The sequence below is a fragment of the Eubalaena glacialis genome, chromosome 11, assembly GCF_028564815.1.
Source record: "Eubalaena glacialis isolate mEubGla1 chromosome 11, mEubGla1.1.hap2.+ XY, whole genome shotgun sequence".
Lineage (NCBI taxonomy): Eukaryota > Metazoa > Chordata > Mammalia > Artiodactyla > Balaenidae > Eubalaena > Eubalaena glacialis.
Genome location: NC_083726.1, coordinates 114,726,225 through 114,743,039, shown reverse-complemented (window position 1 = coordinate 114,743,039; position 16,815 = coordinate 114,726,225). Strand labels below are relative to the sequence as shown.

Genomic DNA, 16,815 nt, shown 5'->3' with positions numbered 1-16,815 from the left:
AAGACAAGGGCCCGCAAAGGGGAGCAAAGGAACAGAGACCTAAGAGGGACACAGGGGAGTCGTGGTGCCACCGAACCAAGGGAGGAGCCTGAGAAAGAGCGTTCCCAGCGCTGACAACTAGCCGGAGAGTCCAACGGAGAAGCACCGACAGAGTCCAGAGGTTCCAGGTACGTGGGGCCGGATTCAGCACTGAACCCGACGAGGCCACTTGTCGGCGCAGGAAGGGAGGGAGATGGCGGCAGACGGAGGGGCAGTCCGCGGTGAAGACTTAGCCCTTCCAAGAAGCTTGGCTCGAGAAGGGCACCCGGAGAGAGAAGAAGAGTGCGGGAACGGTGATAGCCGGGTGGGATTAAGGACACGGGACGGGACAGGCATGAGCGAAGAGACATAGCCCTCGAGTGGTGGAGGAGAGGAGATGGGCCACGGGGGCGGGAAGCTCCAGCCTCAGGGCTCCTCCCTGCCTGCGGCCCTTTCAAGGCCTAGTTTCGATTTGTAATTTTGTGTTCTTTTTCTTAAAGAGGGCCCCCAAGTTACATAGGCTGCGGGCCCGTGCAAAACCCGGCTCTTCTACACACACGCCCCCAGCGTGGAGGGACTGACTTTTGATAAGAGGAGAGATGGCCCAGGGTTTCTCGAACTTGAGTGATGACAGTAAATGAAAAAAGCCTCAAGACATGAAACATTTTGTCAGAGGGACCCAGGAATTTGGGTCCCCAGCTTGAGAGTCACTGACCTGCTGGAGGCGTTCACACACCGGACTCAGGACGGGAACCCGAGGCCAGGCTGGCTTCAGGGAGTGTGGCCTGCGTGGCCTCAGAGGCTCAGAAGGACCCCGGGCTCGGTTTAGTGGTCTGCTGTCACCACCTTCAAGTTCCTCGTAGTATCTGAACAAGGGGCCGCACATTTTCATTCTGTACTGGGCCCTGCAAGTTATGCACAGGTCCTGGCCAAACGTTGATATTTGACTTTTTTAAAATTGAGATACAATTCACATGCTGTCATCCCTGACCCAGTGGTGCCTCCGTTTCCTCATCTTCAAGTCACCGTGATGAAGCCCCTCTGAGGTGGGTGATGGGACAACGAATGTGAGTTTCGTGGGCTCCTCCGACCAGGTGACTCTTCCCACGGAGTAAGCCCTCGGCTGCGTCTGGGGCATCACTGCTCAGCGTGCCCTGGTTTCCCGCAGCTGAGGCTTTCTGTTCGTAACCCCACCGATGGGATTCTTTTCTTCGTTTTTCCACCAACAGCCTTTTCCAAACGAGGGTTAAATACGTCGATCGCATCACTCTCTCTCCCAAGCTGTCTCTGCTAGGGCTTGGGTCCATCAGTGACTGCCCCGTGCAGGAGGTACAGGCAGATGCAGACGCAGGACTGGGCTGGGCAGAGCTAGCGCTTTCGGTCCCTTTCCTCCTGTGAGGGGGCCTGAGACAACAGATCCGCAGAGTTAGCGAGGGAAGGAAAAAGAGAGGCAGGTCTGTTTCTGGCGTTTGCAGGGCTCAAGGCACAAATACAGACAAAGAAACACACTACAGAGTTAATATTTAAAATTTAAAACTTAGGCTAACAAGCTGTTAAAATCTCATATGCTTCTACTTTGACAAACATATTTTCATAACGCTGGCTTGGTTTAAAGTTGGAGTTTTTGCTGGAATGCGACAGCGTGAAGTGAGCCGGCCTCCGGTCCTCTCCACGTCTCTCCCCATTCGCGGCTGAAAACGTTTTGGAGGCAATGAAGCAGTAGCCACAGAGGGACGGAAGGCACTGGGGACAGAGAACTTCCAAATCTTGCCCTTGAGCCAAGCTGGGCTTGTGAGGACATCCTGGTTTTAGGATCACGATGGGGATTCAGTCCTCAGTATCGGGGAAGATGCAGGAAAGCTGGCATCAACTGAGGACAGCACTCAGGTTCACGCCATCACCCGCGCCCTGCACACCTTGGGGTTCACTCCCCAGCCTCTCAAGGTCCTCTCCGTGAATGACTGCCCGGCAGTACCAGGTGCCTTCCCGCAGGCTTGATGAGCGCAGCAAAGGTGCACATAGAGAAGGAAAGGCGCGGCAGGAAGTCTTGAAGAACAGGTCCCCAGACGCCGTGTTTTCCGGCCTTTCCGCAGCTGATCTCAGCCTGTGTCCTTGACAAGAACAGGATGAGGCACTTGCTCTCACACAGGAGGTGCGGGGGTGGGGGGGCTAGGCAAGGATGTCCACAGGAAGTCGTGGTGAGGAGAGCAGACCTTGGATGGATGTCCAAGGTCTCCCCCCTGAGAAGGATAAGCTTCAGCCTGATGTGAGGCCACCACGGTCACCAGCACGACGGTAAACGGAATTTAGCCAAGCTCCTGGTAGTTGCCTTGCTTTCCAGTATTTACGTCAAAGAGATAATGAGAAGCAGGTGGAGCTGCCAGGGGACGTCATACTGCCAGGTGGAAAGAATCTTTCTGAGAACAGAGTCAAGACAGAAGAAAACAGAGTCCACAGACTCGGGGAGACGGCGGACGTGAGCAACCCATCTCATGACGGTGGACCCAGCCTTGCTGAAGATGAGGACTTGACCATCTTGGCTATAGGCCAAGAAATTGTCCCTCTGCTTTTTTTTTTTCCACGAGTACGTTTAAATTGGTTTTCTGTCACTTGTGGATGAAAGAGTCCCGATTAATGCCTGGAGCAAGGCTCTATAATGTGCATGGGTGGAGAGTTGAGATGAGTTGATGGCACAGAGACGATCCTTCCAAATGTGAGTGTGGTATAAACTAGACACATCACTTTGAATGAGAACCGATCAACATTCTCCGGGGAATCTGTACAAGCACGTGACCAGAAGAAGCCACTCCTTCTAACTCCACTCCTCTTAACTACCACCCAACTACCATCACCACACTCTGTCCGTTCCCACAACATACACACACCAACCACTGCCTGAAATTTCCAGTGTGGAGAGCAAAGAAGCAAAGAAAGCCATATATATGTCCACCAACCAACTGACAGTAAGACTGTTTTTGCTACTGACTCCCAGGGTAAAGGGCGTATTGTCGTAATGACATGATCACACACAAATACTTACTGAGTTCCTACTAGGTGTAAGGCATTAGGATAAATACTGTGGCAGGTTCAGGGGAGTGGAAAACACTGGTCCTTCCTTCAAAGAGTTTATAAAGTTAAAGGCGAGATAAAGCCTAAATAGTGTATATAGAAAGTTTAAAAAAAATACAAGTGTTTGGGAAACAGTTTGGCAGTTCCTAAAACAGTTAAACATGGAGTTACCATTTGATTCTACTCCTAGGTATGTACCCAAGTTTTGCCCACACAAAACTTGTATATGAATGTTCTGTTCACATCAGTACTATTCACAATAGCCAAAAGGCAGAAACAACCCAAATGTCTCTCAACCGAGGAATGGATAAACAAAATGTGGTATATCCATACAATGGAATACTATTCAGCCATAACAAGGAATAAAGTATTATGGAACAATAAAAAATATATATCTAGTCTCTGTCCCTGGTTCCTGGCACAGAGCTCCTAAAACCCTTGGAATTTCCTAAGTAATAGGAGAGTCTTTTGTTACGCATAACAAGCCCCTTTCAACCACACCTGAGTTTAGCTAATGAATTGACTCTTGGTGGGCCCCTAGAAGGCTTCAGGTTGGGAGCTGGTTGCAAGAAAGATCAATCCATGATTAGAAAGTTGGACCTTTCAGCTCCATCCCCAACATCCAGGGAGGGAAGAGGGGCAGGAGATTGAGTTCAATCACCAACAGCTATTGATTTAATCAACCATGTAATGAAACTCCATAGAACCCCCTAAATAGTGGGGCTCAGAGAGCTTCTGGGTTGATGAACACATCAAAGTGCTGGGAGGGTGGTGTGCCCTGAGAAGGCTTCAAGCTCTGGGGTCTCCCCTCACCAAGCTTGGCCCCATGCACCTCTTCCATTGCCTGGTCCTGAGCTGGAGCCTTTATAATAAACTGGTTACTCTAAGTGAAGTGCTTTCCTCAGTTCTGTGAGTTGGAGTCATTCTAGCAAATTATCAAACTTAAGGGGGGAGTGGTCATGGGAACCCCTGAATTTGTAGTTTCCTGGGCAGAAATGTGGGTAGCCTGGGCACCCCATTTGCAGTTGGTGTCTGAAGTGGGAGCAGTCCTGTGGGACTGAGCCCTTAATCTGTGGGGTCTGGGGCTCACTCCAGGAGTTAGTGGAAAAACTGAATTGAACTGTAGGGCACCCAGCTGGTGGCAAAGAATTGGCTGGTGTCAGGAAGAAAGAACTCAGAAGTACTGACACAGGCTACAACATGGATGAACCCTGAAGCCATTATGCTAAGTGAAAGAATCCAGACACAAAAGGTCATGTATTGTATGATTCCATTAATATTAAATGTCCAGAATGGGCCAGTTTCTAGAGACAGAAAGCAGATTAGTGGTTCGTGGGGACCTGGAGGAGGGGAGAACTGGGAGTGACGGTTAGTGAATACGGGTTTCTGTTTGGAGCGATGAAAAGGTTTGGGCGTTAGATGGTGGGGATGATTGTACAACTTTGTGACTATACTGAAAACCACTGAATTGTACACTTTAAAAACAAATTAGTAAATAAACCTTTGATTAAAAAAGCAAAAGGAAGGCGTGTGACCCAGCTACACAGCAGAAGTTGTCACACTGGCGGTCCCTGCACAAAACAATGCACTGTGAAGAGCTATAATGACAGGCAGGAGAAATGATGGCTTCCGGTCAACTGACAGTGACTTCAAGATAGCTGATTCCATAATAGTGGCTATTTTCAGGCTATTGCTTTTGCTTAGCCTAATACAGAAACCAAGTATTTCTATCTTAACCACATAGCTAAATCCTTCCTTGCTGACTCTTAACATTTATTTTCCTTTTATCTTATATCGCTGGTCACAAGAAATCATTTGTTATTTTTGACTAAAAAAAAAAAAATAAGAGATATCAAAAGACTAAGGTTGCTGTATTAGCCTGTGTTCTTCCTGGAAAGCAAGGATTGAGACCAAGGCTTGAGTAAAAGCGTTGGAGCTGGCAGGGGCTAGGTGGGCAGTAATCTCATGGAACTGGGGAAAGCAAAACAGGAAAGGAGGGAAAACCAGTACAAAGGTGTGTTTTCATAAGGGTTGTTGAAGGAAACTGAGTCTCTGTCTCTTTAGGACTTTTTGAGGAGCCATGTTGAATGGCCTCAGAATTATCCACCTTAGATTGGGAAGGACTGGTTCCTGATCCCATTGGTCAAGGTTCTCCCCACAGGGCACTGACTCCCCTGCACTTCTGGGTTGTGAGTGCGTGAGTTCTGAGTGGATTCTGCAGGTATACCTCACCTCAGTCTCTGAGTTCTGGGGCAGAAGACAAGAATTGCGCCCAAGAAAAGTTGGTGGCTTCTCCATGGGACTTACACCATTGGCTCCCCTGGGTCTCAGGACTTCAGGTTTGGACTGGAGCTGCGTCACCAGCTCTCCATGGCCTCCATCTTGCTGACAGCAGATTGTGAGACTTCTCAGCCTGACACTGCATTAGAGGACATTGGATGCATGTAAAATCATGCTTAACGTAGATGCTTAACCTGACATTAAGAGAGTCATAATGAGCTGTGCAGCTACCGAGAGATCATAGGAGCCCCTTCCTTGGTCTCCTAGACTGCTCCTCTGGGGACAGCTAAGTACCATGTTGTGAGGACACTCAAGCAGCCCTACAGAGAAAACCTAAGAAGATCTAAGGCTTCCTGCCAACAGCCAGCACCAATTTGCTGAGAAGGTGTAGCTATAGAGAAGGTGTAGCTATAGAGAAGGTGTAGTCTAGGAAATAAGCCCTCACCAAACACTCTGAAAAATAAGTTTATGTAGTTTGTGAGAAAAAAAGCTGGGAGGCTGGAGTAAAAGGTAGCCAATTAATAATTTTTTAAAAATTATAACACCTTAACTTTACACAGTGTTAATGTCAAATACATTTCAATTTAAAAATGCATGCAAAGGGACTTCCCTGGTGGCACAGTGGTTAAGAATCCGCCTGCCAATGCAGGGGACACGGGTTCGATCCCTGGTCCGGGAGGATCCCACATGCCATGGAACAACTAAGCCCGTGTGCCACAACTACTGAGCCTGCGCTCTAGAGCCCACGTGCCACAACTACTGAAGCCCACGCGCCTAGAGCCCATGCTCCGCCACAAGAGAAGCCACCACAATGAGAAGCCCATGCACCGCAATGAAGAGTAGCCCCTGCTCACCACAACTAGAGAAAGCCCGCACGCAGCAACGAAGACCCAACGCAGCCAAAAATAAATAAATAAAATAAATAAAAATTTTTTAAATGCATGAAAAAATATATAGGCAATGAAAGTTAAGAGATCAATACAAGATGGAATTGTTTCAGGCTGAAGAAGTAGGGAATCATGAAAGAGGCAAAACTTAGACTTGTAATATTAACATAGCTCCATATAATACCTGGTTTCATTATTGTATTTACTTAAATATATTTTGTTTATATATTGCTTACAATTTAAGTAATTCTCACTTTCCTTATCTTAGCAGGAAACTTAAAAACATGTAAACATCAAAGAAAATAAGACTGGGGAAACATAGTCTTTTCAACAAATGGTGCTGGGAAAACTAGATATTCACATGCATGAAGTTGGATCCTTACTTCACACCATACACAAAAACTAACTTGAAATGGATGAAAGACCTAAACAGAAGTACTAAAACTATAATGCTCTTAGAAGAAAACATAAGGAAAATTTTCATGACATTGGATTCAGCAATGATTTGGCACCTGACAACAAAAGTACAGGCAAGAAAAGAAAAAGTAAATAAATTGGACTTGATCAAAATTCAAAACATTTGTGCATCCAAGAATACAACCAAGAGAGTGAAAAGACAGCCTATAGAATGGGGGAAAATATTTGCAAATCATATATCAGATAAGGAATTAGTATCCAGAATATATAAAGAACTCCTACATTTCAATAACCAAAAAAACACACTACTCAATACAAAAATGGGCAAAAGACTTGCATAGACATTTCTTCAAAGCAGATATTCAGATGGTCAATAAGCGCATAAAAAGATGATCAACATCACCAGTCATTAGGAAAAAGCAAGTCAAGACCACAATGAGATACCACTTCACATCCATTAGAATGGCTATTATACATATTTTTTTTAAAAAACGAAAGTGACAAATGTTGGTAAGGATGTGGAGAAATTGAAACCCTAGTGCACTGCTGATGGGAATGTAAAATAGTGCAGCCACTATGGAAAACAGTTTGACAGTTCCTCAAAAGCTAAACATAGTATTACCATATGATCTAGCAATTCCACTTCTGGGTATACACCCAAAGGAATTGAAAGCAGGAACTAAGATATTTTACACCCATGTTCATAGAAGAATCATTCACCACAGTCAAAAGGTAGACACAACCACAAGTTCCAAGGATGAATGGATTAAAAAAAAGTGGTCCATCCATGCATTGGAATATTATTCAGTCCTAAAAAGGAAGGAAATTCTGACGCGTGCTACAACATGGATGAACCTTGAAGACATTATACTATGTGAACTAAGCCAGACACAAAAGAACAAATCCCGTATGATTCTGCTTATATGAGGTACCTAGAATAGGCACATTCACAGGGACAGAAAGCAGATCCAAGGTTACCAAGGTCTGGGGCGGGAGGTATGTGGTTATTGTTTAGTGGGTACAGAGTTTCTGCGTGGGGTCACAAAAAAGTTTTGGAAACAGATATTGGTGATGGTTGCACAACACTGTGAATGTAATTAATTACCACTGAATTACATATTAAAAATGGTTAAAATGGTAAATTTTATGTTACATGTATTTTGCCACAATAAAAAAACAAAGTGCCAAAAGGAAGGAAGGAAGAGAGGGAGGGAGGGAGGAAGGAAGGAAGGAAGGAACAGAATGATGTCGAAAGTTCTTCAAAGGGACCCCTTCAGCAACATCCAGGGCAAATTGGTAACGTCTTAAATTAATAACACCATTTTTAGGGGCCTCTGGAATAGGCAATAAGGCAAACTGGATGAGCAGGACAGGTGACTGTCACCTGTGTGTCAAGTGGGGCATCTCTAGCTGCCATGCCTGGTAGTGAGAATGCTTTGAGAAAAGCAGCCTCAGGTTGGGCGGTTGGCTAGGGTTACTCTGAAATCGAACCCCTTCGAGGTTAAGCTTTCCTCTTGACCTCTTTGTTTGGCTGCTCTTTCGTTGCAATGAGCCAAGGCCAAGGCCAGATCCCCACCTGGCAGCCAGGATTCAGGAGTGTCTCTTCAGCTTCTGCCACGGCTGCTATTGATCCTGCTGTGTTATCTTTGCTTTTAAAACGTCAGTCTTTGAGCCCTTCTAGGCACTTTTCGCCAGAGGTGCTGAATGGGCTTCAGAACCGTTGTTCTCGTTCTTACTGTTTCGCACCTGTTATTGTGACTGCCCTCCGAGAGTCACAGCAAATGGGCCTTCCTTGCAGTTTCCTTTGACCGTGGCGTACGACCTGCTCCAGCTGGTGTGCGGCCAGGAATCCAGGCGTTCTCTCCACTCTCTTCCGCATTCTGCCTTCAGACTATCTTTGTTGGACACAAGAAGCGCCTGTCTTCACAGCCACCACACGTCCAGCCCCGTGGTGGGCATTCCTGCATGTGGCACTATTTTCCCTGAGAACTTCCTGCTCGCTCTTTTCCGTGATTCTTCAAGGCTTTGTCTTTCGTATCCTGTGGGGGGATTTAGCTCTCTCTTTCAAAGGCTTACGCTGGGCAGCATCAGATCTATGACCATTTTCAGAGAACTGTGTACATGGGAAAAAGTCTGAGAAATGTTCTCTTAAATGCTCTCTTGATGAAATTTAATTTTGACATTTTGCCACATGAAAGTTTTCTTTTTTTAATTGTGGTAAAATACACCAAACATAAAATTTACCATCTTAAGCATTTTTAAGTGTGCAGTTCAGTAGTGTTGAGTATATTCGCATTGTTGTGCAACCAACCCCCAGAACCCTTTCGTCTTGTAAAACTGAAACTCTGTCCCCATTAAACAGAAACTCCCTTCCCCCTCCTCCACCCAGCCCCTGGTACCACCATTCTACTTTCAGTCTCTGTGAATCTGACTAGTCTGTACCTCATGTAAGTGGAATCGTGCAATATTTGTCTTTTGGCGTCTGGCTTATTTCACTTAGCATAACACTTTCAAGGTTTATCCATGTTGTAGCATGTGTAAGAATCTCCTTCCTTTTTAAGGCTGAATAATATTCCATTGTGCATATACACCACATTTTGCTTATCTATTCATCCGTTGATGGATTCTGGGTTGTTTCCACCTTTTGGCTGTCATGAACAATGCTGCTATGAACATGGGTGTATAAATACTTTTCATTGGTTTTGGGTATATACCCAGAAGCAGGATTGCTGGATCATATGGTAATTCCATTTTTAATTTTTTTTAGGAACTGCTATACTGTTACATAAAAGTTTTAGAGGATAACAAAGTCACCCAGAAATGATCAATGGAGGAGACTGGATTAAAGTAATGCAAGATGATATCTTTGGCATCTTTAAAATTCATCATCAATATTTTCTTTATCCTTGGCTTTTCCTTAGACCCCTTTCTTGCCTTTCATTTTAGCTTACAGAGTGAAGATGGTACAGTTCTCTGAGTACCCGAGGCCTCTGGTAACAGTCTCAGTTTGTTGGAGAGTGCCTTTGGGATCCACAGCAGAGGAGGAAGGAGGAGTGAGTAGAAGCAGGAGTTGAGCTGCCATGCAGGTGTGATGGCAGGCGTGACGGCAGCCTCACCCAGACCCACAAGGAGCTCAGGCTCCAAAATGGCTCATCATGTAATTCCGTGTCGGGCCAAAACAGCGGAGTCTTTATACCCTCCTTGGTCACTGAATATGGGCTGCCTTGGAAAGGACACAGCGTTGAGCTAGGGAACCCTCTGCAGCTGAGACGGGTTCTGGAGCCAGCAGCTGTCAGCCACATTCCAGCAGCTGGGGCCACACGTCCATCCTTGAAGGGGGGTCGTGTGGCAGATCACCATGTCCACCACAGTAGTTTCTGGGAAAGACTACTGAGGAAAGCTTCAGAAGTATAGAAGGTCTTGGTCCACGGGTACCAGCGGGAATGTGGCCATGCTACCATATGATATCACTTATATGTGGAATCTAAAATATGACACAAATGAACTTATCTATGAAACAGACCCACAGACATAGAGAACAGACTTGTGCTTGCCAAGCGGGGAGTGGAGGGGTTGGGGGAGGGAAGGGTTGGGAGTTTGGGATTAGCAGATGAAAACTATTATATATAGAATGGATAAAAAAACAAGGTCTTACTGTAGAGCACAGGGAACTATGTTCAATATCCTGTGATAAACCATAATGGAAAAGAATATGAAAAAGAATGAATATATGTATGTATAACTGAATCACTTTGCTGTGCAGAAGAAATTAACGCAACATTGTAAATCAACTCGACTTCAATAAAAATACATTTTTGAAAATGTGGCCGTGTTAGTACAAAGCATGTCATTCGCTGTGAGTAGGAGGGTCTGTGTGTGGTGGTGAAGAGCACAGACCACCTGGGTGGGAATCCTTGGTTCTGTCCTTCCCAGCTGGGCAACCTTGGTCAGGTTATTAACCTCCTGTGCTTTAGTTTCCTCCTGTGACGAGGGGTCATACTAGAATCTGTCTCATATAAGCGCTTACCATCGTGTCACACCCATAACAAGCACCGTATGTGTAACTGTTTTCACAGATATACAGAGTTTCATGAAAGCTCTGAATGAAGATAGAGGTTTTAGAACCTATAGAATCCGCAGTAAACTGGAAGGAAGGTGAGGATTCAGAGAGCTAGGTGCAAAATGAACAATGAAAATGAACAAGGCAGGGACTTCCCTGGTGGCTCAGTGGTTAAGAATCCACCTGCCACTGCAGGGGACATGTGTTCGAGCCCTGGTCCGGGAAGATCCCACATGTCGCGGAGCAACTAAGCCCGAGAGCCGCAACTACTGAGCCTGCGCTCTAGAGCCCGCCAGCCACAACTACTAAAGCCTACGTGCCACAACTACCGAAGCCCATGCCCCTAGAGCCCGTGCTCCGCAACAAGAGAAGCCACCGCAATAAGAAGCCCGCACACCACAATGAAGAGTAGCCCCTGCTCACCACAACTAGAGAAAGCCCGCATGCAGCAACGAAGACCCAACGCAGCCAAAAATTAATTAATTAATTTTTTAAAAATGAACAAGGCAGCACAGCACTAGTGATAAATGAGGCACACAGAGAAAATAATAAAAATGGCTGGGAAAAGAGTGTCCAAGTGAACCTGAAAATCAAAGGGCAACAAATTAAACAATTTGAAAACACGACAGGGAGTTGGTGCTCTGAATATTTAAAGGATCTTACTTGTAGCAAAATTGTGACTCCCACTCCCTTTCCTCTTTCCAGTCACCCCACTACTTTCCATCTTCCTCCTCCTCCTCAAGACCCAACCCCTAGTGACCCATCCCTAGGAACTGCCCCTGTAGGCACATCTACTACAAGCACAAATGTAGTAGGACTTGGATGCTGCCATGAAGCAGGTTAAGGAGAAGATGAGACAAGAAGACCGATACACAATGTGTATAAAAGTCACAAACATTTCAAGCTAGAACATAAAGCAAAACAAAAGAAAAAAAATGAGAGCGCCTTCATACACTTGACTGACAAATGATCTTTAATTTTTCTGACTTGAATGGAGTCCTGCACCATCCCATGCACGTGAGTTGGATCTCTCCCCCTAGACGTCTTACTCCTGCTTCACTCAGGATCGTAGGAGTCTGCAGAGCTAAGCCCACCCAAACCTGCGAGAAGGGCCTCCTCTGGGCTAAGTGTGGTCTGAGTTCTGGTGTGTGTGTCCTCGGCATTGTATTGGATGCTGGATTTCCCCCCGACTTCCCAGCGTAACAGCACATCTTAGAAAAGCGGCTAAGCTCCTGAGAAAACTCCGGACGAAAGGAGAGAGCATGCAGGGATCCCCACGCTCAGAGCCCCCCTTTAGCCACTGTGCCAACAACGGAGCATTACTCTCCTCCCTCCGTCAGCAGGACGCATTGTTCTCGGGCTGCAACACGAGTGGGATAAACAGCAGCTGTGAGGCCCCTGCCCCTCCGCCTCGGGGGCCCGGCTGCGGAATGTGAGAAGCCCTGCCTCAGTACAGCCGGTTCTGACAGCTCTCCAAAGACAGAGTTCATGGAGATGGAGACACCAGACCACTCGTTACGGACAAAATACCACCTGCAAGGAAACAGTAGGAGGAGGCTGAGCCGTTAGCACTAATATTTTCCTATATTCTGCATATGCAATAGCTAGAGAAACAACATAGTTTTGCATAATTTATATACATATATTTGCATCTGCCAAGCCTTATGTAATCTCTGAGTCAATTTTCAAGTTTTTCTACTTTTTTTTCTTAACTTGTATGGTGCTTTCCTGCACCGCCATCCCTCGGATTCCTTAGATATGTGGTGAATTTGCACTTTCCAGGGTAGGTATGTTCTCTGAAGTCACTGCAGGTTAGGGCCCTGCACGTCTCTGGCCACGTTTTCGTCGACTGAAGTCATCAGCACTGAACTTAGGGCCCACGGCACGTAACTTGTGCTCACCGGGAGCGCTAGTTTCTCTGTGAGGCACAGCGCAGGCTTCTGCACTTAAGACCACGAGGCAGCACTTCAGCACGATGCCCGGAGGCCACTGTCTACAGCAAAAACACCAACAAAAAGTACAAAACTGCGAAAATGTGGTCCACAGCGTGGACCTCTTGTTTAAGAGTGAATAAGACACTTGTTTCCAAAAGGAGCAGAACCAAGAAGGCGAGCATTGCTTCCACCCACCAGAGCTGGGAACACGCGGGCGCTTGGGCTCTGCGCCTGTCTGCATGTCCTCGGAAGCCCTGCCAGCTCTGACTCTGGGGTTACAAATACATTGTAGCAAGCAGACAAATTCACAAATACAGAATCCTGTAACTGTACAAAGTAGAGAAGGCGAATGTTTTGTGGGTGAAATCTTGCATGTAACCAGAAATCAAGAAAACGTGGTTCTTCAGCTTTCAGAACGTGGAGAATTCTATTCCAAGTACACTTTGGGATGCACTAGCCTTCGTGCATAGAAGTGACAGTGCCACGTTCCTGAACTCCACTGTCATTAGACCACGTATTGGGAGATGGTTTTCTGTTATTGGCCACGTACTAGCTGGAAGCCAGCAATTCTCAAAGTATGGTCCTGGATGGAACTGTTAGAAATGCAAATTCTCTAGCAGATGCAAACTATTACATGTATTCAGAATGGGTAAACAACAAGGTCCCATTCTATAGCACAGGGAACTGTATTCAATATCCTGTGATAAACCATAATGGAAGAGAATATGAAAAAGAATGTGTGTGTGTGTATATATATATATATATATATGCACAACTGAGCCACTGTGCTGTACACCTGAAACTGACACAACATTGTAAGTCAACTACACTTCAATTTAAAAAAATAAAAGAAATGTAAATTCTCGGGCCCTACTCAGATCTACAGGATCAGAATCTCTGGCGATGGATCCAGCAATCTGGGTTTTAAAAAGCCCTCCAGGAGATTGTGCTGTGCCCGCAAGTTTGACAACACTGCTCTAAGCCATGCAACTCAGCTGGTCCCCCTGGTGGCTATTGGCCTGTGGTGGGCCTGCTTCGCTGTCCTTCCCTGTGGAAAGAGCCAGGGCTTCAAAGTCAGAATTGGGGTCAAATCCCACTTCTGCCTTTTGTAACGGGGAGACCTTAAATGACTGAGATACTCTGACCTTATGGTTTCCTCATCTGTGAAAATGCGGAGATTAAAAGAAATAGTAGATGAGAGGCCCTCAGGAAATGTTAGCATTCTTTTATTTCCCTCCCTTTCATTATTCATTCCTGAATGAAACATGATGGGTGATGGAAAAAACCCCAGAGAGACAGTGTTCTTTCTTTAGAATAGAACAGAGCTTGGGGTTTATCTCAGAGAAAACAATTACTATTTTCATCACTCTCTCCCTCCCCTTCCATTCCCCCCCCCCCCACTTCTCTTTCTCTCTCTCTCTCTCTTTGTAAGGAAAGCTGAGACTCTGCTCTCAGTGTAGCTAGAGGGGGGAAAACACACTGATGTCCTTTAAAGAGAACTCAGACTGTTGCACTGAGCTCCTTTACCTTCATAAACAGTCAAAAAGTAAGTCCCTGGACTCCCTGCATGCCTCCTATTTCCCTTCTGTCTTCTGCCTCTGCCCAGCCACTCCTCATTCTTCTCTCCTTTAGCCTAAGGCACTAGGAATTCCTTGCAGTTGGCTTACAAGGATCCTTGAGGGCTTTAAAATGGGTCAGTACAGTCTACTGCCAACGCCTCCCCTGCCGCCAACCCCCCAGATGGAGCTGAGGGAGAATCCAGGTCGCAACTTGCCAGCCCTTATCCTGAGCCACACGGTCACTAAAATCAAAATAGAGCCCAGCAAGGTGCTGTGTTCATAGAACGTAATTCTGCGTATTGGAAATTGCCTTTTTTGGTTCCTCTTAGGATTGCAGTTGATCTTCTTTGGCTGCCTGCAGTGACACTACCTTCCTGTAGAGCTGCTACTGCTGCCGGCGTATAAAATAGTTTGCCACAGTCTTGATTCCTTGCCCCCGAGCATTGGTAACGCATTATGCTCGGTTAGCATTCAGCAGGCTAACTGACATTTACAGTGAGGAAGAGAGGGTTGCAGTCTTGGAATTTTACTGGTAAAAACCAACAGGAATTGAATGGTAAAAACCAACTGCCCTGTTCTGAGCCAGGGAAATTCCTTAATACAGGTTTCGAGATATCTCACCAGCCCTCCTCACCTTAATTTTTTTATGCTTCAACTCAGACTCTGCTTCAGCTGGACACACCTATTACCATCTCCTTCCCCATGCAATTTCCTTCTCTAAAAAACAGAGCTGGAGGAAGCTGAGACCCAGAAAAGAGAGGAGATTGACCCAGATCACATTTGGGTCCAGGGCTCCTTCTCCAGCATCACATCTCTCTCTCCGACTCCTAAGCCATTATCTCAGGCCTTCCCTATAATTCCAAATCTTGCTTTCTCCTTTCTACCAAAGCCTGCCCTCAAACCTGTCAAATGTCTCTTGAAAATTCATCTTCTTTGAGAAATCAGACCTTTCTGGTCCTCACCTGACTCGGATCACCCCATTTACTCCGAGATCCTCTTTCTCTTTCAAGCAAAGAATTATAGACCGTAGGACCATAGCCATTTCTGACTTAGAGGATTATCCCAATGTTTATAGATAAGGACCCCAACTAGCTAAGTCATTTGTCTGAGGTCCCTAAACTGGTTAAGGAACAAAGCCATGTCCAGAACTCAAGTCTTTGAGTCCGTAGTTCAAGATTTTCTGTTTTTACTGCATGGAAGTCTCTATCTGTGCTTCTTTTCTCAATCAATATTATGTCTTTACATGAGGTCCCATCTTCTAATATCCTTTGTCACCATTACCATCATCATAATGTCAATCAACATCACGACTCAGCAGCTCCCCAGAGCACCCTGCATGGTGCCAGTGCGTGCTCTGTAACCATTACTGATGGCCCAGCCCCTTAACTCTTTTTCCTTATATCCCAAATGATTCCAGCTTTATCACCCAATGAGTGTCCATCACCCTCAAAACTCAAGGAGACCAGAGTTGGTACAATGAAAGACACATTGCTACTGATGCAGGAAATCCACTCCTTTATTTGAAACACCAAATATCAAAATACAACTTGCTGAACTGAAAGAGCCTGATAGATGGGGCTCATATGGGACATAATATCATGGAAGTTGACCCAAGTCTTGTCTAGTAGGACTCACAGGACCTGATACCAACGAGTGTGAAGGTGCTGGATTTCAGAAGAGCCTGTTATATCCTGGCTACAATGTACTGGCAGCAAGGAACTCCTGACTCAAGCTGGGCCAATCCGACTCTCTAATGGCAGTTTAGAATTGAGATCTAACACTCTGGTATGTGTCCTTTGGAGGCTAGAATTGTGCAGTGATGTAAACCTAGGGTCCAGGTGGCCATGCCTGATGAAGCTGTGAAAGAGAAAATGAAGCAGAATCTCAGAGAAGCAGAGGTGAGACACTCAAAGAAACAGACAGTGATCTTGGGTCCTGATTCCCACTCCTGGTTTCAGCTCTTTGTGGTCTGTAGGAAACCCAATAAATCCACCAAGCCCTCTCTATTCCCCTTTCTTCCTTTTTTTCCCTTTGGCCTGAACGAGTTGAGTGGGTTTCCTTTGCAACCAGGAAGTCTTAAGTAAGACCCTCCCCTTCTTCCCAGAGCTGAAAGGTGAATGGGGCAGCTGCCCCTGGCTGGGAGGTCAGGGAGAGGCTTGCCAAGGACTGGAAGGCAGTGATTGTTTCCGTCTCTGTAGGTGGTAGTGCTGGTCAGGCTGTGATTTTCTGTGAATCAGAGCTCTCAACCACAGGTGTTTCCCTTGGGCCCACCCCCATCCAGGTAAACACAGCAACTGTTGCCAGCCTTCAGCACTCACACAATTTAATTGCCTCTCATGCACTTCTTTCTGAAGCACCTGGAGGACACTTTTGTTTGGTTGGGGACAGAAATAAGCTCAAAGCCTTATTAAAGTGAATCCAACTGGTCTTGGCTTTTTCCCTCTAATCTCTGTTGGGAAGTAGAGATTCTCCAACTTTAGTCACTAGCACTGCTTTTAGGATTTTTGACATTTCCACATACCACCTGGACTATAATTTTCTTACTATTTAAAAATATATGTATTTTTAAAATTTTGTTTCTCCTAACCTAT

At 45.9% G+C, this 16,815-nt stretch overlaps 1 long non-coding RNA gene across 1 annotated transcript in view; it reads right to left on the bottom strand.

The window, feature by feature from the left end:
• Positions 1-12,238: 12,238 nt before the first annotated feature.
• The window catches only part of LOC133101330 (uncharacterized), a 33,195-nt gene continuing 28,618 nt past the window's right edge, over positions 12,239-16,815 (bottom strand). Inside the window, exon 3 of the long non-coding RNA XR_009702617.1 lies at positions 12,239-12,264. This is a non-coding gene — a long non-coding RNA (uncharacterized LOC133101330). The remainder of the gene's footprint in view (positions 12,265-16,815) is intronic.